General features: G+C 40.0%; 1 long non-coding RNA gene across 2 annotated transcripts in view; it reads right to left on the bottom strand.

Annotated features, from left to right (window-relative positions):
• The window catches only part of LOC141571317 (uncharacterized), a 56159-nt gene that overhangs the window by 11735 nt on the left and 17674 nt on the right, over positions 1-26750 (bottom strand). The window contains exons 1-2 of one of the 2 annotated variants that reach the window (XR_012496084.1): positions 9891-10003; positions 4439-4562 (exon numbers count right to left, since the gene is read on the bottom strand). This is a non-coding gene — a long non-coding RNA (uncharacterized LOC141571317). Of the gene's footprint in view, positions 1-4438; positions 4563-9890; positions 10004-26750 lie in introns of those variants that run through there. The other variant, XR_012496083.1, reaches the window with a different exon arrangement.

Below are 26750 nucleotides of genomic sequence, written 5' to 3'. Positions count from 1 at the left end.
TTGATTATATCCATTGCAAAAATCACTACAAGTTAGCAAGCATACAACAATGGCAGAAAATTCCAAACCAAATCTCTCTCTCTCTCTCTCTCTCTCTCTCTCTCTCTCTCTCTCTCTCACACACACACACACACACACACACACACACACTCATAATATTGGATATGGTTTCATCTGAGCTTTATGAGAGTAGGGACTTTGTTTTGCTCTCTGCAGTATCTTCTGGGTCTAGAATAGCTAAAGTGGGTGCACAATATGAATGAAATATGAATAAAAATGATGTAGTTTTCACTGAGGGTCTCTGGTCAGATATCCTGAGCAAGGCATGGGTGGGGCACACATAGCCAGTAGATAAGATAAGCTAATGGAAGAGAACCAGACTAACTCTTCCTCACCAGGTGGGGCAGACCTGAGGAAAATACCTCCCATAAAGCACAATGTTTAGGGACAATAGATAGCAATGTCCTGTCAGAGCTGAAGCAATGAATATTGGTCCCCCACCTGAGGGGTACAGGAGGTTCCAATATGAAACAGGAAAACAGTGATAGGCAGTTTAGCATGGGCTATATTCAGAAGTCCAGACAGGAAAGTGGCAACCAAAACATAGGAGGACCTCAGTCACTACATTTCTGGAAGAAAGCCTCATGTCAGGCATTCCAGAAATCAAAGTCAAAACTCTAATTAAGGAAGCTGAGAAGAACTATGTTAAAACCAATCAACCAGAAATTTACATTTCCAAAATGGAGGCATATAACGAGGGTCAGATTTGCAAGATGGTTAGTGCCTCATAGCACGTCCCACAGCATGGGTCTGGGGAGACTTACACATTTCCTATGCCTGGAATTGGAGGTAAGTTTAGATGCCTGATGTGTTCATGTATCCTGGTTATGAAGAATAAAGAGATTCAGAAAACAGAAAACCAGACTTGCAATAACCTGTGTCACTGTCTTGACTTTCGTTCTCCCTCAGTGCCATATGTTCTCTGTGTGCTTCCACCTCAGATTTTACAGAATAGCCTTTCAACTCAATGCCAAGGAAATAAAGTTGGGAGGAAAGGAAAGGTAGAACAGAGGAGACTGGGTATCTACAGAAAGGATGCACAGTGGGAAGGTTTTACACTACAAATAGAATTATACTGACAAATCACTTGGAAGACATGAACTGGATGCATAGAAATAGTCCTTCCATGAAAAGGATTCTACAGATTCTTTTCCCCTTGCTTACTACAGTAACATGATTTCTCTAGCCTGTGTTAAACAGCCTAACTATTTATTCTTAGTTGGGGGTTTCTCTGATGCAATCTAATTAATGTGTTCTAAGATTCTCCACTCCTTGTCAAGTATAGCTGGAATAATAATAACAGTAACAATAATATATAGTAGCAATAATAAATTTTTTGAGCACTGACTATAAGTCTTTTAATTGTCACATGACCCTATTAAGACTGGTATTGCTAATATCATTTTACTAATGACCAACCTAAGGCATGGAAACAAAAAAATAATGTATCCAAGGTCACATCCCTAGTAATCTGGAATTCAAATTCAGAAGACATTCTGACTCTAACGCCCTTGTTCTAGACCACTGGGTATACTGAACTACTCTCACTGGTCTTCTTTGATAAATTTGTACTTTCTGAGCAGGATTTCCGATCTACTATGACCTCTTTTTAAAAGACCCATATCCTTTCCCCACAGATGTTAAGTTTTCAGTACAGTTTTACAGTACATGGCACAGTAATAATGTAGAATAGTGATTGAATCTGATCTATAGGTCCACATAGCTATAGCAAAGGGCAATGATTTCCTATCATTTCATTTAAACTCCCCTCTCCATGTGGGGAGTTTCAACCATCCTCAGGGAGAAAACCGTATATGGTGGGCAAAAACAAAAAACAAACAAATAAAACAGGCTAACCAGACTGTCTGCAGGGACCTTGAATACCAAGCTTTCTTGAAGTACACAAATTCTGTGAAACCCATGTCATTTCAGGGAGATTTTGTCCTAATTACCATGCCCTGGAAAAAACTACAATTAAATGATGCAGCGATCCATTAAATATAACATGCACTCACAGGTACCCCACTGTATCTAAATATTTGATTTTCTTTAAAGCAGACTCTGAATTATGTACTCTGATTAAAATATTATACTTGTTTTGATAGGCAGTTTGTTTGCTTATTTGTTTTCAATTAGTTACCAACATCTATCAGGAGTGTGACAGAGCAAGCTAGCAAAGGCATCATACTGTGGGGCGGTAACTAGCTCTAATAGTTGGCTAAGAATTAAGAAAGATAAATACAATAACCCTATACTTCAGGGTTGTAGCAGCAAAGAATTACAAGAGCCAGAAGTATATTTTATAATGAATCAAAGGCCAGAAATGAAAAATGGGCCCTTCAGAAGGTAGCCTTTCCTATTAAGAAGTTGATCAAGCAGTAAGTACGCGTCCAAATGTTCCCCATACTACATCAGGGGCTGAGGGCTACAGAGACGACTGACTACCTGCTCCCCACTCTTGAAGAATTTTATAATCGCTAGAACTGAAATGTCCAACAGAACTTCCTGTGATGATGAAAATATTCTACACTGGCTCTGTCCAATATGGAAGACAAGCACTACAGGTGGCTATTTAAATTTAAATTAAACAAAACTTAAAATTCAGTTATTCAGTCACAATAACCACATCTCAAGTGCTAAACAGCCAAATGTAGCTGTTTAATCAAATTTAAATAATACTTAAAATTCAGTTTCTCGGGCATGCTAGTCACATTTCAAGAGCTTAGTAGCCATATGTGGCTCGTGGCTGTGTTGGTCAGCCCACGCATAGAACAATTCCCTCATCGCAGGAGGGAATGGATTAGAGCTGCCCTAGAAAATGTCAGAAGAGGAGAAAGCATAATGTCCTTATTTTTAAGAAGCATTAATTGTATGGGCTTCTTCAAATGAAATCTTAAGTTATTATGAAAAGAAAACATAATGGACAAGACTCTAAGGAGAAATCTTATCAACCAAAGGCAAACTATGTATCCCTTACAGATGGATACATGATCTTAAACTGGCTTTGAATCCATACATGATTATAACACTGTTAGGCAATGTCTTTCGCAATTGAGGGTAAAGTGTTAGTCATGAAAAACATCCACTTGAGAAATTTTCTATAAAAAGAATTGAAATCTATCAAATTCTTGACTTTGTAGTCAAAGACAATCAGTGTATTGATACAGCCCACTATCGTGGAAAGAATGAAATTTAGGATAACAGAGACACCACTGAGGTGAATTATTTTGCTCCAGCAAACCTCATGCTGAGATTTGTTTCTTTTTCTTGGTAATGCATAACAAAGAAATTTGAGTGTGGGCTTGTGTCAGTAGGACCATTTAAGCTGATGCATTAGAAAACTAGTAGTGGCTTTCACCTCATTCCAGCTACGGGCCTATTGATGTTCTCATTAAAAACTAATATTCTCAGTGATTTGAAACACATCATAAATATTTAAGCGGTATTACTTCTCAAAATGAGAGCTTTTTCCCTACCCTTTGTTCATAAGAGGGCCTCAACCCATTTGTGACTATGTTTCCACAGAGGAGCTTAACAGGTGTACCCACAATGATGGGCCCTCAATATTCATGTAGACTCTGATATACACACCGTGAAAATGGAACACAGTAATTGCATAGACTAGAGAACATGTGACTTCCATTATCTTGTTTATATACCTGGATGAAAGATTTATGTATTTGGGATTGCTTTTTTTGGTACCATCTTCAGAATGCTGTTCTTCAATGACTTTGGCCTAGAAAACACTCAACAAGGCAATTTAATTTCTGAAAATTGGTTTTTTCACACATGAAATAATTTAATTTAATGACAATGATAGTAATCATGTTAATTGAAGGAAGGAAATTCACTGAGCAAAGCCACATTAATGCCTGGCCTTATTTTAATCTGTTCAGAATTTGTGAATTTAGCAGGCTATGTCCTGGCTTCTGCAATGCTCCATTCTAGGTTTGAGTGGAGTGTCCTGGGTGAGCACTTCCTACCTCAAGGAAAATGATCTCTGCTCCAGTCATGGAGGTTAGTCAACAGGCTGGCAGAATACCAGTGTGAAATGAGCTGCTTTCCTTTTTCCATTTCCTCATTCCAAATTCCTTTTTTCCTGTTTTTTTTTTTTTCTTTTTTCTTAAAAAAGAAATTTTTTGATATAACTTAAAACAGTCCTTTAAAAAACAGCCTCTCATGCTTTCCTCCATTGGCTGATCTATAGAAACACTCAGTATAAATCCCCAAACCCCAGCTCCAATATTAAACTAACCATGACCAGCGAGCGTTGTTAATACAACCATCAGATATTCATCTGCTCCTGCTTCTATGCTTACTGGTCTCATTATACTGGTTAAAACTATCCCACCAGTACTGCAGCTCATGAGGTACTTACCACCTCCTCTGGGAAATGACTGCCCTGCTGTGAGAAGCTCCCAGGTGCAGGCTCCATTTAGTCATGGCTGATTGGATTAAGAGGGGACATCTGAGCCAAGATGAACTAGTCAAATTAGTTCTTCCTAAAAATTTAGAATTAGAATTAAGAATTAGTCAGTCTGACCTGGTTTTTGAGTGAAGCAGTTGCAAACACAGGAGAACTGAGTTGGCTACCTTCTGCCAGGCACTTGATGGAGGAACACCAAAAAAAAACCAATTGCAGAGGGACAAAAAGTGAACATCTGGCAATTTTGCAACTCAAGCTCCTAACTCCCTAGTCCCACCCCAACACACCACTCATGGACGTATGCAAATAAGCACTATCCTCTTTCAAAGAAGATTGCCACATCTCTAACATAATCATCTCCATCTCCTCTCCTTTTTACTTTTAAATGACTGTTTGGAGGCATTTTATTCTTCCTTCTTATATTAGGCACAAAGATTCCCTCCTTTTTAAGGCTAACCCTTCAATTTGACTTGGGCCCATTCCTTTCCATTTCTCAAGTAACCTTCAACAGCTATTCTTCAATTATCCCCTCCTCCACCTACATTTTCATTTTCCATTTCTGTATATTTCTCTCCTTAGTTTTCAAGTGTGCTTCTGTTTTTTGTTTGTTTGTTTGCTTTTGTTTTTTTACCTTCTCACCAAGCTACTGGAGAGAAAGGTCTACAGTTTGTAAAAAAGTACTGAGCTCTGGCTACCTCCAAGTTACTGTGCTGAGTATTTTGTACTTTTTAACCACAACCCCACAGCTCTGCCTACTTGTGGGGGCAGAGCCCCAGAAAGTAGTTTCCAGGCTCTCAGCCTCACATAGACAGGTGCTGGCTCAGGTAGTAAATGGCCAACAACTGTGATTGGATGGCCGTCAGCTGTGGCTAGTTGGCCGTCGGCTGTAGCCAGTGGGCCATTGGCCACTAGTATAGCTGCTGTGGCAATGCTAGCAGAAAGAGAGAAAGAGAAGAGGAGAAAAATGGGGCTAGCAAGAAGATGGTGGCTGAGCTAGCAAGAGCGGATTGCAGTTAGGATGGCGTGTTGTGGACAGTGTGGATCCAGCCTCCAGTGAGAGTATAGTGCCGCCAGCGAGAATATACTAGTATGACTCCCCTATCTATGGATCCGTGGGTGTTCCTTTTTGGCCTCACCATATCCTGCGTTCTTATGGGGGGAGCGGGACCAAAGACCCCGCCGGACTCCCCGCACGACACTACTCCATGACTCTGACTCCACCACCTGTCCACCTTCACACTCCATTAAGCCCAGGAAGCTCTGCCCTCATCACTCCATAGAAACATTTATCCCAAAGGGCACCTGTGGGCTCTCAATCCCTAAATCCTAAGTTCTTTTCTTATTTCTCACTTTATTTGGCCTTTGCATCACAAAATAATAATTATTTCTCCTCTGCGATAGGCAGAATAATGATCATCCCAAAATACCCAACTCCTAAAATCCTGGATCCTGTGTATTTGTTACACTATATGGCAAAAGGGACTTGACAGATATGATTAAGGTTGCAGTGCTTGAGATAGGGCATTTCATGCATTATCCAGGTCTAGGTAAACCTAATAATATGAGCCATTTAAAGCCAAGAGTCAGAAAGATGTCACAGAAGAAGCAATAGGAGAGATTCAAAGCCTGAGATGAACTCAAGCTACCATTGCTAAAGATGAAGTAAGACAGACAGGGTCAAGGAATATAGAAAGCCTCTAGAATCTGGGAAAGGCCCTTAGACGATAGCCAGCAAGGAAATGGGACCTCAGTCGTACAACCATAAGAAAGTGAACTTTGCCAACATAAGGAGCAAGGAAATAGATTCTCCCTTAGAACCTCCAGAAATGAACACGGCCCTGTGACACCTTGATTTTAACCAGGTGAGACCCGTGCGAACATTGTGATTTATGGAACTGAAGATAATAATTTGGTGTTGTTGAAGGCACTAAGTTTGTGGTAATTTGTTACGACAGCAGTAGGAAACTAAAACACCCTTTCTTTCTGAAATTCTTTCCTTGGCTTTTGTAGTAACACTTTTTGTGGTTCTACCCTTATCTCCTTGAATTCTTCTTCTTTGGCTCTTCTTTAATCCTATTCTTCCTACATATATATAATTCCTAAATTTTTGTGTTCATTTCTATTTTCCACCTAGCAATCTCATAAGAGTTCATAACCTCAATAACTACTTTTACTCATATAGCACCAGAAGCTAAATTCCTGCCTCCGACTTTTCTCCCAACTTCCTGGTGCTCATCATCATTTAAATCACTCACCCATCCGAAACATTCGGTATGTACAAAACTGAATGCATCATCTTCTCTCCAAGGGTTTCTTCCCTTCCTTATTGTTCTATTTCTTTACTCACACTGCCATTCTCTCAGTTACTCATATTCAAATACTCCAAACTATCTTCGATATCTATTCATACTCTAAAATACCCAAATCTACAATTATTTTCAAAGTCCTATGTAGTCATCTTGCTATGTGTTTCTTCTTCTCTATTCTCTACTTCTCTATTCCATGGTCTGCTGTATCAGACAGGGTTGAACTGTGAACATAGAAAGTACTCTAATTATTTTAAATAGAGAGACTTAAATACAGGATTTTCGTTCTACAGGTGTCAGAAGAACCAAGAAACTAAATAAGAAATAATCAAGCAATCCAGAAATCAGTATAACAGTGAGTTGCTACCATCCCTACCTTGGAGATGCAAAAATTGAATACAGAGTTATCAAAGCTGGAACCACAGAAAAGTACCACCTAAAGCAGAGTGAAAGAGTACTACCCTTCCTTCTCTTTCTCTCCACTCTTCCACCAGTGCTCCTCATTGGCCAAACCAGCAGGAAGACAGCTGCCAGCTGACATGGAACCTGGGAAACACAGACTGCAGGAGTCAGCTCGTTTGTAATCAGGGGAAGACAGAGGTATAGACCTGAAAGCATATAAGCAGTTGGCTGCAATATGCTCTAGTTCCACCCTTCGTTTCTTCTCACCTCAACTATTTATAATAGTCTCTTCATAGTCTTTCTATCTCATGGGTCTCCACACCATTCTATAACATTACTGCCAAATGAATCTTCTTACAGCAATAATCTAATTATGTCACTTTCCTCTCCAAATGTTTCAACAGCTCCCTATTATCTACTGAGAAAAATTCATAATCCCTTTGCCTGGCATGGTAGATGGTTACTCTCTTGGCTGCCAGTGAAGCATATCTCTCAGTATCCATGCTTTTGTGTAGCCCCCTCATACACTGACTGACTCCAGGCTTGACCAGCAGGACATCAGCAAGTATGATGCAAGCATAGGCCTGAAATGCATTTGAATACTGAGGCTTATCCTACTGGAATAGTTACTCTTGGGATCCACTATGTAAAGCATAAAACTAGCCACATAGAAAGTGGTAGGTCGAGAGAGGGAGATCACAGTCTCCCAGCCATCCCTGCTAAGTACCAGATATGTGAGGAAAGCCATCTTGGACTTTCCTACTAGCCACATGAGACATCCCAAATGAGATCTGCAGAAGAGCCAGCCAGCTGAGCCCCAGCCAAACCACAGACTCATGAGCAGGTAAAATGGCTGTCTTTCTAACCACTAAGTTTTGGGGTAGTTTGTTACACAACAACAGGAAGCCAAAAATACTTCAGCTCCACTCACAATTGTGTAAGGTTGAATTCCTGTAATAAATCATTATTCTACAATATTTGTAATGATTGTGCTTCTCTGAGCAAACCCTGACTGCTACATCAGGCATTAAAAGCTCTCTGCCATCTGGCCCAAGCCGGCCTTTCCCTGCTCGTCTCTCATTCCTGTTTTCAATCACCTTTTACTTCAGTCAAATCACAGGTTTTCACACCCGTCCTTCACTTTCTAGATCCACATCTTCCTTACCCAGAATGTAGCCTCCTGCTACGTTCACATACGTGAACACTGGTTTAATATCACCTCCTGCAGGAAGTACTATTTCCACATCTCAACAATAATAATCTCTTTCCTCTTTAATACTCTTTCCTCTTATGTTTGTATGGTGCTTACCTTGCATTACTGTTAATTAGTTCCTTTGCAGAAGTGGTAGCTATAAGAGGACAGGGTTGTATTCTTAATGCATCTTTACTTTCATCAGCACCCAACACAGTACCTTATACATAGTGTATGTTCTTTAAATGTTTGTGGGCTGACTCACTGACTCAATTAAATATCAATTAATCTTGGGTGACCAGGATGAAAAAGAAAATAAGTGATGTGTGTCTACCACTAGAATGAAAATTTTTCTAGGCACTGACGAAAGGCTCAGAAATTACTTGCAAATTGCATGACATATTCATGTGATATGTTACATGAACCTTATATTTCAGGGACATCTTCCTTAAACACTGAGTAGTTCCCAAAATGTTTGAAACATTTAAAGTTACAATTACAATCTTCCCTTCTTTTTTGATAATTCATTTTCTCCTTCCTCTTTCTGCATTACTTTCTCTCCCCAGGCCCTGCTTTTTTCTCTTGCCCAAGGACAGAGAGCCTTTTTCAAGCAGGCTGCATGCTGCCCAAACCCCCATGTCCAGGTCCACAGAGATATAAGGGTCATCACAATTATATTAATCTGACCCCTTTCTTTCCATGCAGATTCATTTTCTGGCCTGGAACCAACAAAATTGTATGTTTCCAGAGTCTTAAACCCTTCAAGGGTAAATTTTAATTTAATCATTTTAAAAAATGATAGGAACAACCAAGTTCATGGTTAGCACAAAACATCTAGGGGATTGTTGCAAATATTTGGCAATATTCACTAAAGAGGGAGAAAAGCATGTTAGGCCAAATTGGTTATAAACGCAAAGCAATTTTCATGGAAAATCAAAAACTAGAATGACAATGGAGTGGTACCCCATAACATGATAATTTCTAAGAGTCCCATTTAAAAGAATCCACCTATCAGTATGCCTCCATTTTCTTTTTTAAAGAAAAAAAAGTGGGGCTTGTGCAAATTTCTAAATTGTAAACTAGATTCATGCTCCCTATAATATAAGGGGGAAAGCGAGGGCTTTGCATTGAGAAACCAGCTTGAATGCCAGTTCCACAAGGTATTTACTGGGTACATTTCTTCAGCTCTCTCACTCTCCCAGTGTCCTCAATTACCAAACTGGGATCACAACACCTACCACTCAGGGTTGTGAGAACTACTTGTAGGAACATAGGAAAAGCACACTTCCTGGCACGCCGCAAGTGCTCAACTGCTCAAGAAATGGCAGGGTTGTGTTTCTTAATGAATCTTTTTCTCTCACCACCGCTCTCAAAAGAGGATCTCATATATAGTATGTGCTTTGCATGTGGCCCTTCCCCAGAGAAGCTAGCGAGTCCTTTCTGTGTTTACTTCCTTTCACTAACCCGGTTCTGCAGTTTTGTGTTTGTTTGTCTGTTTACTTACACAATGATAAAACACAGTCTTGGAAGTCTGGGGAGCATTAGTGGTTGGCAGGGAGGTGTCGAGCCCCTGCTGAGCTCTTCTCTGTCCTTGGAACTCTGAGGAAGATGTGAGATGCTGGGTTCCTGATCAATAGGAATTTTTAATCTGTGGACACACAGCACATACACCTGTGAAACAATGACAAATCCACCACATATTTCATAGCATTTTTATAATATTTGGTGCACTTTCATAGGAAACACTCCATTCAATCAGTGCTTCTGAGGCAGGCAGGACAGCTATTAATTAGTATGCCAATCATAAAGCCGAGGAAATTGATGCTCAAAGGGTGAGCAATGTGTCAGGGCCACGGAGGTGTTTAGTAGCAGAACGCAGATGACACCCTGGGTCCCCAGACACCCTGCCTCGTGCCCTTCCACATACACACTCTTCTTGTGCTTCCTTCCTCTACCCTCCAGTGTATTTCTCTGTGACTTCAATATGCCTGAAAGAAAGATATCTTCAGATGATTCATTCATTCAGAGGCCTTTCCTGAGCTCCTACTTGATGAAGGACTCTGTGCTGGGTGTTTTGTGGGGTACAGAAATGGTTATAGGAGCCACAGAGAAAGGCAGCATCATAGGAGAAGAAGTGGTGAGTGCTTCCATTCATGAGAGGCCAGAAAGGCTTCTGGAAGGACATGGCTCTCAATTGCACCTATGAAGACTGGGTATGAAGCAGGTATGTCAACTCAGGCCATAGACTCAGATCTGCAAGTAATGCAGCTTCATTTCTTTATACTTCAACTGAATTTCTATTGTGAGCCTCCTTTGCACAGAGAGAAAGTACCCTATTTTCAGTTTGTGTAATCTCTGTCTATTCAGGGTGTGGTGGTTAATTTGATGTGTCAATTTAACTGGGCCACAGGGTGTCCAGAGATTTGGTTAAACATTATTCTGAGTATGTCTGTGAAGGTGTTTCTGGAGGAGATTAACATTTGAATCGATAGACTGAATAAAGCAGATTGCCCTCTCCAATCTGTGTGGGCCTCATCCATTCTTTTCAAAGCCTAAATAGAATAAAAAGCTGAGTAAGAAAGAATTATTTCTCTCTTCCTGACAGTCTTTGAGCTGGTACATAAGATTTCTCCTGGCTTCAGACTCAGACTTGGACTTGAACGTATATCATCAGCTCACTTGGTTCTCAGACCTTTGGACTCAGGCTGAAACTATACCATCAGCTCTCCTAGCTTGCCTACTGTAGATCTTGGACTACTCAGCCTCTGGAATCATGTGAGCCAATTCCTTATAGTAAATCTCTTTCTCTAGATACATAAATATCCTATTGGTTCTGTTTCTCTGGAGAAACCAGACTAACACACAGGGTCTTTCTTCCCTCACCCCTCACTGATGGAGTGTCTGTGCCCCTGGTGGTAACAGCAGAGGGACTTACTGAAGGCCAAGAGACAGGAAGGAGGAGACAATTGGTCTTCATTCCTCATGACCTATATTGCCACTAGCATGACTTGGGGCTCACACTAACACAACTTGCTGGCCGATGTCTCTGCAGATGTCTGTTATACTCAGCTCAAATCATCACAAGTCCAAGATCTAGCCTTCACAGCCTCTCCCACAACCCTCCAAGGTATTTGGGAAACATATGGCTGTTCTCTTGCCCATGCCAGATACCTAAGAAATTTGGCGAGGCTGCCTCACACCCGTAAGTGTACACACCCCACACAGCCCCATCGGTATAATGCTCCAAGCTTGGGGAACTCTGCACGATTTTCATCTTCTCAGGATCCATCATAACATGAAACACAGGTCACATCCACCTCAGCTTTCCACAAGCAACCTAGTATTTCTATTATGGCACATTCTCAGCATCTCACCATCTACTCTTTCCTAGCTCCCTCTAAACATTTTGCCTCCCTCAGCCTGTAGAAGCTTTACCTGGACAGGCAAGTGTGCAAGTGGAGAAGCAGGAACAAACAGAGTGACCACATATTCTTATTTGCACATGAAGCTCAGTTTTTGATCATCCAAAAGCCAATAATCTGACTCACGTTCTCTACAGATTTAGTGATTTGACTCTTGTTTGTTTTCTGTGATACTATCTTCCCCTCAGTTATTCAGCATTGCTGACTGACTGGGACAAAATTTGAAGGGAGAAGAAATCAGAAACAAGGAACATTTTGGGTAATATTTAGCACACTTACCCTCCACAGTAGGGTTTGAATATGCTGATATGCCATTGGAGAAGGACGTTCAAGGGAGCAATGGGAGAGATATTGTGAAGGTAAAATTAACAGGATTTATTATTTGCATTTTTACAAAACCTTTCTGCTCCAGAAATTTTATTTATGAGAATTAAATAAATCACAAAACAACTTATAAAACTAGCCATTTAAAATAATGGAAAAATAGAACTGAATTCTACCCAAAACTCCACATTTTAGTTTCATTCCTCTGCTTTTCCAACCATGCTTTGTATGACGTAAACAAACTTGCTTACTTAGCATCCCTCATTCATTTCCAGACCCATGCCTTTGTACGTCCATTTTCCTTAAAGCACTTCTGTCAAATGAGAGTAAGATTGCACTCAGTAGTCCCTGAGGCCTGGCTGGGGAAAACTGGAGCTGTTCTATCAAAGTTTGTGCCAGGGCCTCTGTCTACACTGCTGGCATCAGTGCTCAGACTCAGAGCGGGTGGCTGACATGAGTTAGGGTAGAGACAGAGATAAGCCTGGTCTGGTCCATCTGGCAAAGGAGGGATCAGGGACATCCCTGCTGGAGGTGATATAGCAGAGTGGACAGAGCAGTGCATGGTTCTGAGAGGATGGCCACGCACATCAGGACACCCCCCCCCCCAGATGGTACCTGGGAGAGGAAAGGCAGGAACTTGGGGAAGGACCCAGTCTCTCAGAGAAGGATCAACAGGAGCCAGCAGAACAGCACCTCTTATAGAATTCTGGGATACCAGGCAGGATGGGATGTGTGGAAGCCAGTACTTTGAATTACATTCATCTTGGCACAGGATACAGCTACAACTGGCAGCCTACCACAGGGCCCAGGGTTGGTGCCTCACATAGAAAAATGGTTTTAGTATTCTGTCTCAATCCCAGGTACTGCTGGTTCAGGAAGAGCAATAGCCCTGGTTTGGGGCTATGAGGAGCTGGAAAATGCCATGAGAAGAGCTACAAAGCATGGCAGTAGGAAAGCGTAATAGGCAGGAGTCAAATTCCATGAGAATATAAACTCCAGGAGGGCAGGATTTGGGGGTCTATTTAGTTAACTGCTATATCCTCTGTATTTATAACAGTCCCTGGTACACATGTGTACTCAATAAATATTTGTGGAAAGAATGTATATAATCATGGTTCTGTCTTTTGCCAGCTGTAAAACCCTAGGCAAGGTATTGAGCTTCAATTTTTCTTAAATCCAGTTGTTTCAGACAATATATGTTGTCATAGGCAGAATTTTGGCCCTTCATGGCTTTCACTCTCAGGTGTTACTCCCATGAATATGTTACATGACATGGCAAAAAGGGACACTGCAGATGTATTTAAAATTAGTAATTAGTTGAATTTAAAAAAGATTATCCTGGATTATTTGAGAGTACCTAACGTAATCAAACAAATGCTTAAAAGCAGAGATCTTTCTCCAGCTGGCAGAAGAAAGGGAGTCAGAGGTTCAAGGTATAAGAAGAATTTAATGCACCATTGTTGGCTTGGAGATTAAGGGGGCCATGTGTCAAGGAAATGGTGAACTCAGTTCTACAATCACAAGGAACTAAATTCTGTCAGCAACCTAAGTGAACTTGGAAGTGTAATCTTCTTCAGAGCCCAGCCAACTTCTTAAGTTCTACTTTATGAGTCTCTGACCAGAGCAGCTAGTTGAGCCACACTATGCTCAGACTTCTAAGCTACAAAGTGTGTGGTAATTTGCTATGACAGCAACAACAAACTAATACAGTATATATATATATGATATATATATATCATATATATTTACATATATATTTATACATATATGGCATATATTACATATGTATATATTTACATATATATCATATATATGATATATTTACTTACATGTATTATTTATTTTTGTTTTATTTATATATATTTATATATATATATTATATTTACACATATTAAAAACAAACTATACACACACACACACACACACACACACACACACACACACAGAGGGTGCCAAAAAGTATACACACACTTTAAGAAAGGAAAACTGTATTAAAATTGTAATACTCAATATATACTGATAACAAAAGATGAATACATGTCACATTTGACTTCTGCAATTATAAGAGGTGCTCAGAATGGTTACCATCAGCATAATTTTAATACAGTTTTTTTTCCTTTCTTAAAATGTATATACATTTTTTGGTATCCTCTCTATCTATCTCTATATATGTATATGTATATGTACATATATATGTATACACATACATATATATGTGTGTGTGTGTATATATCAGAATACACACACACACACACAGACACAGCACATTCTAGTACTAATAGTGGTAACTAGAACTGACAGTCTGCATGGCTTACATCTGAATTTCCAGGTTACTCATCAACCCTTACTTGGTGAGCACCACCTACTCTTAATCACTTCATTACTTTTGTAATGACATGCTCCCATGGACCTAATTTTGAATTAATTTTTTAGGCAAGTTTCTCATGCTGAGAATAGAATCAACACTGAAGGACTGCTTGTGTGTGTAAAGCCTTAGTCTACCAAAGAAGACGGTCTCCATTGTGTATGAGGAGGGTTGAGAAGAAATGGCGAAGGAAAGTAATGAGTAAGCCTGAATAAATGGCTCTGTAGGCTTCCAAAAGGAGAAGGGGGTCAGGGTTGCTGCTTTCCCCAGGCACAAGTGAATCACCATAGATGACTTAAAATAAGTGAAGCCCTCCTTCACTGATGTTTTCTGCATGGTTGCTGGTACCTGAGCCTGACAGTTGTCAATCACAACACATGTGAAATACCTCATTATTAAGGGTAGAATCCTGCAACGTCAGAGATGGCTGGGAGCCTCAAAGGTCATCTAAATCTGCAGGATTCAGCTTCAGAAAACAGAATTCACTCTTTGAGCAATATGAGATTATCACATTGTATACTGAGTTGAATAGTGTCCCTCCAAAATTTATGTCTACCCAGGACCTCACAATGTAACTTTATTTAGGAATAGGGTCTTTGCAGATGTGATTACTTAAGTTAAAAAGAGGTCATACTGGATTACGTGGGCCCTAAATCTAGTCACTATTGTCTTTATAAAAAGACCATGTAGAGGGGGATCCAAGATGGTGGAGTAAATAAATGCTGTGCTTGCTTCCTCCCATGACCACATTAAAGTTACAATTAAATTATAGAACAATCAACCTGAAGAACCAACTGACCTCTAGCTGAACAGAAGTCCTATAAGTAAGTATATAAAGAAGAAGCCATGTCAAGACTGGTCAGAGGGATAGAGATACAAAACAGGCAGCCCCACACCTCTGTGTGATGATTGAGAATAGGGAGGGATATCTGCAAAGGTTTCCCACCTCAGGAGCGAGAGACCCCGGCCCCATACCAGGTTCCTAACCCAGAGTACCTGTGCTGGGAAGAGGAGCCCCCACAACAACTGGTTGTGAAAAACAGTAGGGATTCCGATGGTCCAAGTCAGGTGGAAGGTTGCAGGAAACTCAGATTTTCTCTTATAGGACCCACACACTGACCTACTCACTTGCATATATTCACCCTGGGCTCTGCCAGAGGGACGGTGACTCAGGAGGTGTCAGAGACATACAGGGAGACACTGAGTTGTATGGCTTTAGGACAAGGACTGAAGGGATAGTCACCATTTTCCCTGTGAAGAATCTTCCTCTCATGCAGCCAGCAGGCAGTCACTACCTTTTCTATGTTCAGCCCTCCCCCACATGGCCAAATCTGCATTGACCTAGTGAATACTGCTCACCCCATCCTGATGACTCCCTGGGACCCCACCCCACCCAACTCGTGCAACACGAGAGGCAATTTCTCCACGAACAACTAGCCCTGCTTGCACTGCACTCTTTCTTGGACAACTCTCTCAGGGATCTGTGGGCCCCAGATGGGCGATGGCTGGTCTCAATGGGCTATGAGACTTTTGCTGAGTACTTCCAGGCTCAGCAATGGCACCAAATCAGAATCTAACCCAGTGAACACCACTCATCCCACCCTGGTGACTCTGAGATCCCGCCTCACCCAAATTAAGTACCACAAAAGGCTTTGTCAGCAGCTGAGCCTTGCTGGAGCCAGCAGGCAGCAGCAGGCAGCAACAAACCAATAATAATACATGGTTGTATGTACTGTTGGAGTGCTGAGAATCAGCCTAGGGCAAAGAGCATGGTGGTCACCAGTTCTTCTAGGGAAGGGCTGAGCTTTGCTGGAGCCAGCAGGGAGCAGCACAGAAGGGCTTCTTGTGTAGCTACCCCAGGCCCAGTACTGGTGGCAGCCATTCCCAGTCCACAGTGTGGCCTCTCCCACAGGCCTCCAGGTACAGCACAGGCAGTGGCCAACCATGGATTGCTTCGTAGCTACCACCAGGTAGTCCCTGAATATAGGAGGTGGCTGAAATGGGCCTGCACCAGAGCCCCTCCCCAGAGGCCCCACAACCAACATATCCAGAGATATGCTTCAGGCCATTTCAGAGCACCACCCAATTAGCTTCACAAGTGGCACACCAAAAGGGCAGTCTCAGCAGGCACCAGAGTCCACTGGGGTGAATCCCACTCCATGGAGTAAGTCCCCCACATAGCAGCCCATAAGCTGTGGACATAGCCAAACCCACAGCCAGTCAGCCTGAGGGTCAATATCACGAACTGACATGCCAATAGCAATCAAGGATCAAATAAAACAGGGGACACACACAACCCACACAAGGGATACTCCTGGAGCACCTGGTATAGGTGACCAGGGAGACTGCACCACTGGGCCCCACAGGGAACCTACTACATAAGCCCACCTGGCCAAGACTGGGAAATGTAGTAGATCTACTTAAAATGTAAAAACAAAACAAAACAAACAAACAAACAAAAAACAGAGAAGCAGCCAAAATGAAGGAATAAAGAAATATGTCTCAAATGAAAGAAGAGGAGAAAATTCTAGAAAAAGAACTAAACAAAATGGAGGCAAGCAACCTACCAGACACAGAATTCAAAACAATGGTTATAAGAATGCTCAAGGAACTTAGAACTTTAACAAAGAGATAGGAAGCATAAAAAGAGGGTATAAGAACTGTAAAAAAAAAAAAAAACAAAACAAAAAAAAAACCAGTCAGAAACGAAGACTACAATAACTGAAAGGAAGAATATACTAAAAGGAATCAGCAACAGACTACATGAAGCAGAGGACTGAATAAGCAATTTGGAAGACAAGGTAGCAGAAAACACCCAATTGCAACAGCAAAAAGAAAAAATAATTTTAAACAATGAGGTTAATTTAAGAGACCTCTGGGACAACATGAAGCTTAACAACATTCATATCATAGGGGCACCAGAAAGAGAAAGCAAAGGATTAAGAACCTATTTGAAGAAATAATGACTGAAAACTTTCCTAAGCTGGTGAAGGAAATAGTTCAGGAAGTGCCGAGAGTCCCAAACAAGATGGAACCAAACAGGCCCACACCAAGACACATTATAATTAGAATGGCAAAGGTTAAAGACAAACAGGGAGTCCTCAAAGCAGCAAAAGAAAGGTGACTAGTTAGTTACAGGGAAGCTCCCATAAGAATGTCAGCTGATTTCTCAACAGAAACTTTGCAGGCAAGAAGGGTTTGGCATGAAATATTCAAAGTGATGAAAAGCAAGGACCTACAATGAAGACTACTCTACATAGCAAAGCTATCACTTAAAATTGAAGGAGAGATAAAGAGCTTCCCAGAAAAAAAAAGTGAAAGTTCACCACCACCAAACCAGTATTACAGGAAAAGTTCAAGAGACTTCTTTAAGAGGGAGAAGAAGATAGAGGGGGAAGAACATAAATATGAATAATAAAATGGCAATAACTACATATCTATCAATAATCTCTCTAAATGTAAATAGATTAAATGCTCCAATCAAAATAATAGGGTAGCTGAATGGATAAGAAAATAAGACCCACATATATGCTGCCTACAAGAGACTCACTTCAGATCAAAAGATACACATAGACTAAAAGTAAAGGGATAGCAAAGGATATTTCATTGAATGGAAAAGAAAGAAAATCTGGAGTAGCAATACTTATATCAGACAAAATAGAATTTAAAGGCTATAATAAGAGACAAAGAGGGACATTACATAATAATAAAGGGAGCAATCCAACAAGAGAACAGACCCTAGTAAACATCCATGCATCCAACATGGGAGCACCTAAATATTCAGAGAGTGCCAAAAAAATGTGTACACATTTTAAGAAAGGAAAAAAACTATTAAAATTGTAATACTCAATATATACTGATAACAAAAGGGGAATACAAGTCATGTTTGACTTTTGCAGTTACAAGAGGTGCTCAAAGTGGTTACCATCAGCACCCAGACACTTCTGATTACAGTGAACTACTGCTTGAGCCACACTGACCAGGGTCCACTTGTATACATTTTTTTGCCACCCCAGTATAAAATAAATATTTGCAGACATAAAGGCATAGATCAACAGTAACACAATCATAGCAGGGGACTTGAACACCCCCTGACACCAATGGACAGATCCTCCAGACAGAAAGTCAACACAGAAACAGCAGCCTTAAATGATACACTAGACCAGATGGATTTAATTAATATTTTTAAAGAATTTCACCCCAAAGCAGCAGAATATAGATTCATTTCAAGTGCACATGGAACATTTTCCAAGACAGACCACATGTTAGGCCACAAAACAAGTCTCAATAAATTTAAGAAGACTGAAATCATATCAAGTGTCTTTTCTGACCACAACAATATGAAACTAGAAACCAAATACAAGGGAAAAAAACTGAAAAAAACCACAAACACATAGAGGCTAAATAGCATGCTATTAAACAATGGATGGGTTAACAATGATCAAGGAATAAATCAAAAGATACCTTGAGACAAATGAAAATAAAAACAAAATCTATGCAACAAAGTGAAAGCAGTCCTAAGGGTGAAATTTATAGCAATACAAGCCTACCTCAAGAAACAAGAAAAATCTCAAATAGACAATCTGACATTACACTTAAAGGAACTAGAAAAAGAACAGCAAATGAATCCCAAAGTGAGTTGGAAGAAGGAAATAATAAAGATCAGAGTGGAAATAAACAAAACAGAGTCTAAAAAACTATAGAAAAAAATCAATGAAACCAAGAACTGGTTTTTTTGAAAAGGTAAATAAAATTGATGAACCTTTAACCAGACTAGTCAACAAAGAGAGAGGACCCAAATAAATAAAATCAGAAACAAAAGAGAAGTGACAACTGATACCATAGAAATACAAAGGATTATGAGAAAACATTGTGAACAATTACATGCCAACAAATTGGACAATCTGGAAGAAATGGATAAATGCCTAGAAACATACTATCTTGCAAGACTGAATCAAAAAATAAAAAATGAAAAACAGAAAATCTGGACTGATTACTACTAATGAAATTGAATCAGCAATCAAAAAACTTACAGCAAACAAAAGCCCTTAACCAAATAGCTTCACAGGTGAATTTTACCAAATATTCAAAGAAGAATTAACACCGATCCTTCTCAAACTATTGCAAAAAATCCAAGAGGTGGGAAAGCTACCAAACTCATTAAACAAGGCTGTTATTACTCTGATTCCAAAACCAGACAAAGGCATTACAAAAAAAGAAAATTATAGGCCAATATCCCTGATGAACATAGAGGCAAAAATATTTAACACAATATTAGAAAACCTAATTCAGCAACCCATTAAGAAGATCATACACCATGATCAAGTGAGATTTATTCCTGAGATGCCGATGTTGGTTCAGTATCCACAAATAAATTAATGTGATACAAAACATCAACAACAAGAAAGATAAAAATCACATGATCGTATCAATAGATGCAGGGGAAACATTTGACAAATCCAGCATCCATTTACAGTAAAAACTCTCAGCAAAGTAAGAACAGATACATACCTCAATGTAATAAAGGCCATATAGGACAAGCCCACAGCTAACATCACATTCAGTGGGGAAAAGCTAAAAGTATTCTCCTTAAGATCAGAAACAAAACAAGGATGCCCACAGTGAAAACCACTTTTATTCAACATAGTATTGGAAATCCTAGCCACAGCAATCAGACAAGAAAAGGAAATAAAAGGCATCCAAATTGGAAAGAAATAAGTAAAACTGTCATTATTTGCAGATGACATGATACTATACAAAGAACCCAAAAGATTTCACCAAAAAACTATTACAACTGATAAATGAAATTAATTCAGTCAAGTAGAAGGATACAAAATTAATATTCAGAAATTGGTTGCATTTTTATATACCAATAATGAACTGTCAGAAAGAAAAATTAACAAAACAATCCCATTTACAATTGAATAAAAAATGAAAATATCTAGGAATAAATGTAATCAAGGACGTAAAAGATGTGTACTCAAAAACTATAAGACACTGAAGAAATAAACTGAAGAAGATACAAATAAATGGAAGCACATACTGTGCTCATGAATAGGAAGAATTAATATTATTAAACTGTCCATACTACCCAAAGCAATATATAGATTCAATGCAATCCCTAACAAAATACCAATGGCATTTTTCACAGAACTATAACAAATAATCTTAAAATGTATATGGAACCACAAAAGACCCTGAATAGCCACAGCAATCTTGAGAAACAAGAACAAAAGTGGAGGTATCATGCTACCTAATATTAAATAAACTATACTACAAGTCTACAGCAATCAAAACAACATGGTATTGGCATAAAAACAGACACAAAGATTAATGGAACAGAATAGAGAGCCCAGAAATAAACCTACACCTATATGGTCATTTAATCTATGACAAAGGAGGCAAGAATATTCAATGGGGTAAAGATAATCTCACCAACAAATAGTGTTCGGTAAACTGGACAGATACATGCAAAAAAATGAAATTGGACTACCCTGTTACTCTGTATATAAGAATAAACTCAAATGGAATAAAGACTTAAATGTAAGACCCCAAACCATAAAACTCAGAAGAAAACATAGGCAATAAACTCTCTGGCATTGCTCTTAGTAATATTTTTTTGCTGATCTACCTCCTTGAGCAATGGAAACAAAAAATAAACAAATGGGACGACAAAAATCTAAAATGATTTGCACAGCAAAGGAAACCACTAACAAAACAAAAGGCAGTCTACTGAACAGGAGAAAATATTTGCCAATGATACGTCTGACAAGAGGCTAATATCCAAAATTTACAAAGCACTCATACAACTCAACACCAAAAAACCCCAAACAATCCAATTAAAAAATGGGCAGAGGACCTGAATAGACCTGAATTTCTTCAAAGAGGACATACACATGGCCACTAGACATATGAAAAGATGCTCAATGCCACTAATCATCAGAGAAATGCAAATTAAAACCACAATGACACATAACTTCATACCTGTCAGAATGGCTATCATCAAATCAACAAAGAACAAGTATTGATGAGTATGAGGAGATAAGAGAACCCTTGTGCGCTATTGGTGGGATTGCAAATTGGTGCAGCCACTATAGAAAATGGTTTGGAGGTCCCTCAAAAAATTAAAAATAGAACTACCTTATGACCCACCAATTCTACTTCTGGGTATTTATCTGAAGATATGCAAAATAATAATTTGAAAAGATACATGGACCTTTATGTTCACTGCAGCACTATTTATAATAGCCAAGATATGGAAGCAGCCCAAGTGTCCATCAATAGATGATTGCATAAAGAAGAGGTAGCACATATATACAATGGAATATTACTCGGCCATAAAAAAGAATTAAATCTTACCATTTGTGACAACATGGATGGACCTAGAGGGTATTATGCTAAGTGAAATAAGTCAGACTGAGAAAGACAAATACCATATGATCTCACTTATATGTGGAATCTAAAGAACAAAATAAACAGACATACAGAAGAGAAACAGATTCATAGACACAGAGAACAAACTGATGGTTGCAAGAGGTGAGGGGAGTTGGGGAGCTGGGTAAAAAAGGTGAAAGGATTAAGAAATAAAAATTGGTAGTTACAAAATAGTCACGGGGATATAAAGTACAGCATAGAGAATATAGTCAGTAATGTTCCAACAACTATGTACAGTGCCAGGTAGGAACAAGACTAATCTGGGGATCACTGATAAATGTCTAACTACTATGCTGTACATCTGAAACTAATATAAAATACTGCATGTCGACTGTAACTGAAAAAAAAATGTTTAAAGTTTTTTTTTAAAAAGACCATGCAAAGACATAAGGACACACACAGGGAAGACGGCCATGTGACAATAGAGACAAAGATTGAAATGATGCAGATATAAGCCAAGAAAGGAATGCCAAAGATTGCTGGCAACCACCAAAGGTTAGGAAGAGTCAAGGAAGGATTTTTGTTAGAGCCTTCAGAGGGAGCATGGCCCTGATAACAATTTGATTTTGAACTTTTAGTCTCCAGAACCATGAGAGAATAATTTTTGTTGTTTTCAGCTATCCAGTTTGTAGTGATTTGCTATGGCAGCCCTAGCAAATGAATACACACTGTAATAAATGGCTCAGAGAATTCTTATGGGGAAAGAATGCTGAAGAAATAAACCATAGGCTTAGTGCCTGGGAATAATCCCACATTACGGAAGCCGTTAGCCAAAGGAGCCACTGCTCCTGACTCACACAGGAGCCCACCATATAGACTCGCTCTAGAACCACACTGTCTCCGCTACTGTTGCCAGAGGCTCTCAGATGTCCTGAGGCAGACTCCACCTGGAGGAGAAGCCAGGTTATTGTCTCCAAGCAAGAAAGAATTCGAGAGCAAGACAGATGCAGGGAAGTGCAGGGAGTTTACTGAAGTGAAAGTACACACTGGAGAAGGAAGTGTAGGCCAACTCCGAGGTCAGGTTGCCCCGAGCAAATCCTGACCAGGGGTTTTCATCTCCCTGAGGGGCTGGAATGGATGATGTCCCATTGTTTTCTCCTCCCCCTGGGCAGGACCCTCCACTTCCCACTTTTTCTTCCTTATTTGGTTTTTCCAGAACTGCCATGGTATCAGGTGCATGATGGAAGTCCAGTAACCACAATTAAATGACGTCATGATATTATAATTAGCTAAAGGTTAGGTCCCTGTCAGGGACGCTGGCCTTAACAGATATAACTGGTTCAAGTGGTTCTCTAGCTGTAGGTGTCAGATACAGTTTCTTGTGAAACTGAAACTAGGGAGGTGCCTCATGTTGTATCCTGGACAGGGAGGTCACTTCCCAAGGCTACTTATCCTGCCTCACTACGACGCTGCATTAATAAGAAAGGATAACGGATGCCTGCTTCTCTCCCTTCTTAATTCAGTTCCTAATTTAAGTCTCTAGCAAGAGTATCAGATGGGTGGAACTGAAACAAAATCCAGCAAGGGATCTGGAAAGGTAGGTTTTAGCTCTCCAGCCTCGGCAACCAGAAAGGCACAATCAGAAAGATAAGAATCCATAGGAACCACACTAGACACCAAAGTGCACTCCCAATTCCTCACATTGATTCAGCTAACCAGATTCAGCTCACCTTTACTGAAATCTTCACATGGGCCAGGCTTTATAATAAATGTTAAGACTCTGAATACATTAGTATTATTTTGTTCAGAGTCTTAACAACCTTTTAAGGTACTTATTACTGTTTTCATTCTATACATAAGGAAACTGAAGTTCAATAAGATTGTAAATCTCACTAATTTCCTCACTACAATTTATTTAACATTCAACAGGTTTTTACAGAATACTTACCACGTGCCAGCCTTGTTGGAAATAAACAGTAAACAGGAAAGACTTAATCCCTAACTCTAGTAGCTCAGAGTCTAACGCGAAGATTTTAAACTTTGGCATACGTAAGAATTGCCTAAGTCCCTAGGTTTTCAGGTAGATTGCTGAGCCCCCGATATCAGAAGGCTGGAAAGAGAAACACAGTCTTTACCAAAGTGATGATCTGAACCCTAGTCCTTTTGATTCCAGGCCCAGTTGCTCTGTTGACACCCTGAAAATTCCTCCCGGTGCCAGGCAGGTAAAATAAATATGTGGAGAAGGTGAATGTAAGTCAATAGGTGTTCAGTCAATTATTTGTAACCGAACCCAGCATGACAGCTGCCTGGTGAAAAATAACACGTTTTGGATTATTTAGGGCCTTTGAGTATCTAGGCTGCAAGCTCTGCAAGGCTCTGCACCCTCTTCCGTACCTGGCATGAATCCCAGTGAGGAGGAGAATCTACTTCCAAGGCAGTCTCCTCTCAGAGCACCTCTCACACTGAATGCTAACTGCCTCTTGTCTTGGCTGTCAGCCCTGATGTTCTATAAGTAACGGAAGGGCTAGGGATTGCATCTGCCTTGTTCACAGTCACATTAACTACGGGCAGTATGCTAAGTTTGAACACACAGTACATATTTATGGAAGAGAGAAAGAAAGGGAAGGAGGGGACAAGTCATGTCCCTTCATACCAAGTCAACATATGTCCTCTAGCCTCACCTTCCATAGACAGGAACACACACCCTGTGTTCAGGATGGTGTGCATGATGCCCTTCTTCCTTCCACTGGCAAAAGGGCCATGGCACCTCCTCTGTGAACTGAAGGTGCACTCACACTTCTTTGGCCCCCACAGGAGGCACCCCCACCCCCAGGAGTCGCGGGAGCTTCATTCCCCCACCCTACAAGTGGCAGAGGCAGCAGAGATTTTACTTTTCATTCTTTAATTCAGCAAATACTACTTTTAAAAAATTTTTAATTTCTTTTAATTAAAGTTTATTGGGGTGACAACTGTTAGTAAAATCACATAGATTTCAGGTGTACAATTCTGTAATACATCATCTACATATCACATTGTGTGTTTACCACCCAGAGTCAGTTCTCCTTCCATCACCATATATTTGACCCATTTACCCTCTTCTAGAACCCCCCTTACCCTCTGGTAACCACTAAACTACTGTCTATGTCTATGAGTTTTTGTTTCTTCATTTGTCTGTCTTGTTCTTTTGTTGTTTTCAGTTTTATATACCACAAAGCAATATACAGATTTAATGTGATCCTCATCAAAATCTCAATGGCATTTTTTTAAAGAAATAGAACAAAAAATCATTAGATTTGTTTGGAACCACAAAAGACCCCGAATAGCCAAAGCAATCCTAAGAAAAAAGAACAATACTGGAGGTATCACACTCCCTGACTTCAGCTTGTACTACAGGGCAACAATAATCAAAACAGCATGGTATTTGGCAGAAAAACAGACATGTAGACCAATGGAATAGAATTGAGAACCCAGAAATAAACCAACATAAATATGAACCAGTAATTTTTGACAAAGAAGCAAAAAACATACAATGCAGAAAAGACAGCCTCTTCAATAAATGGTGCTGGGAGAATTGGAAAGCCACATGCAAAAGAATGAAACTGGACTGCTATCTGCAACCATATACCAAAATTAATTCAAAATGGATCAAAGACCCAAGCATAAGGCCTGAAACAATAAACTGCATAGAAGAAAACATAGGTACTAAACTTATGGACCTTGGGTTCAAAGAGCATTTTATGAATTTGACTCCACAGGCAATGGAAGTAAAAGCTAAAGAAATGAATGGGACTATATCAAACTAAAAATCTTCTTCTGCACAGCAGAAGAAACCATCGACAAAATAAAGAGGCAACCAACTGAATGGGAGAAGATTTTTGCAAACAGTGCCTCCAATAAGGAGCTAATATCCAAAATATATAAGGAACTCATACAACTCAACAACACAAAAAAAACAAACAACCCAATTGAAAAATGGGCAGAGGACCTGGAGAGACATTTCTCCAAAGAGGACATACAAATGGCAAATAGACATATGAAAAAATGCTCAACATCACTAATCATCAGAGAAATGCACATAAAACCCACAATGAAATATCACCTCACCCCAGTCAGAATGGCTATCATCAACAAAACAAGTAGTAACAAGTGTTGGAGAGGCTGTGGAGAAAAAGGAGCCCTCATACACTGTTGGTGGGAATGCAGATTGGTGCGCCACTAAGGAAGGCAGTGTGGAGCAAATAGTACTTTTTCCAGGCTCTGTTCTAGGTGTTTGAAGTACAATGGTGAAGAAGCAGGTTTTTTTCTCATGAAATTTATGTTCTAGCCAAATGTTAAACAAGTACATGAGCGGGTAGACAATAATCACAGATTAGAATAAGCGTTAGGAAGGAAAACAGAAGATAATGTGACAGAATAATCAGTGATTACTTTAGATAGCTGATCAGAAAATCCCTACTGTGTAAGTGAAATTTTAGCGGAAGCCTGAAGGAAAAGAAGGTACCATGAGAAGACCTAGGGAAAGAGTGTTCCCCCCAAAAAGGAACATCAAGAGCAAAAGCCTTGTCAGGGGCGGGGGATGGGGGTAGTCATAGGGACAGAATAAATCCAGTGTGGCTGGAGCTTAGTAACTAGAGTATAATGTAGGAAAGTGCCAGATCACTCAGGACTTTGTAAGCTAAGGAGAAGACGCAGTTAAGTGACAACCCCCAAAGACCTTAGAACTCTACTCTTAGTACTTCTGAGAGGGGTCCAGGCACATGGCATGGCTGGTAGCCAGATACAGTAACAACTGCCTCTTTGTAGATGCCTTTGATCTACACCCTTGAAGAGAAACCTAGAAAAGTCTCCTTTGCCCTCTGCTGTCAGTGGACGTGCTCCC

This window comes from Rhinolophus sinicus, linkage group LG01, assembly GCF_036562045.2.
Source record: "Rhinolophus sinicus isolate RSC01 linkage group LG01, ASM3656204v1, whole genome shotgun sequence".
Lineage (NCBI taxonomy): Eukaryota > Metazoa > Chordata > Mammalia > Chiroptera > Rhinolophidae > Rhinolophus > Rhinolophus sinicus.
Note: the sequence above shows the minus strand (reverse complement) of the source record. Positions and strands in the feature narration are given on the sequence as shown.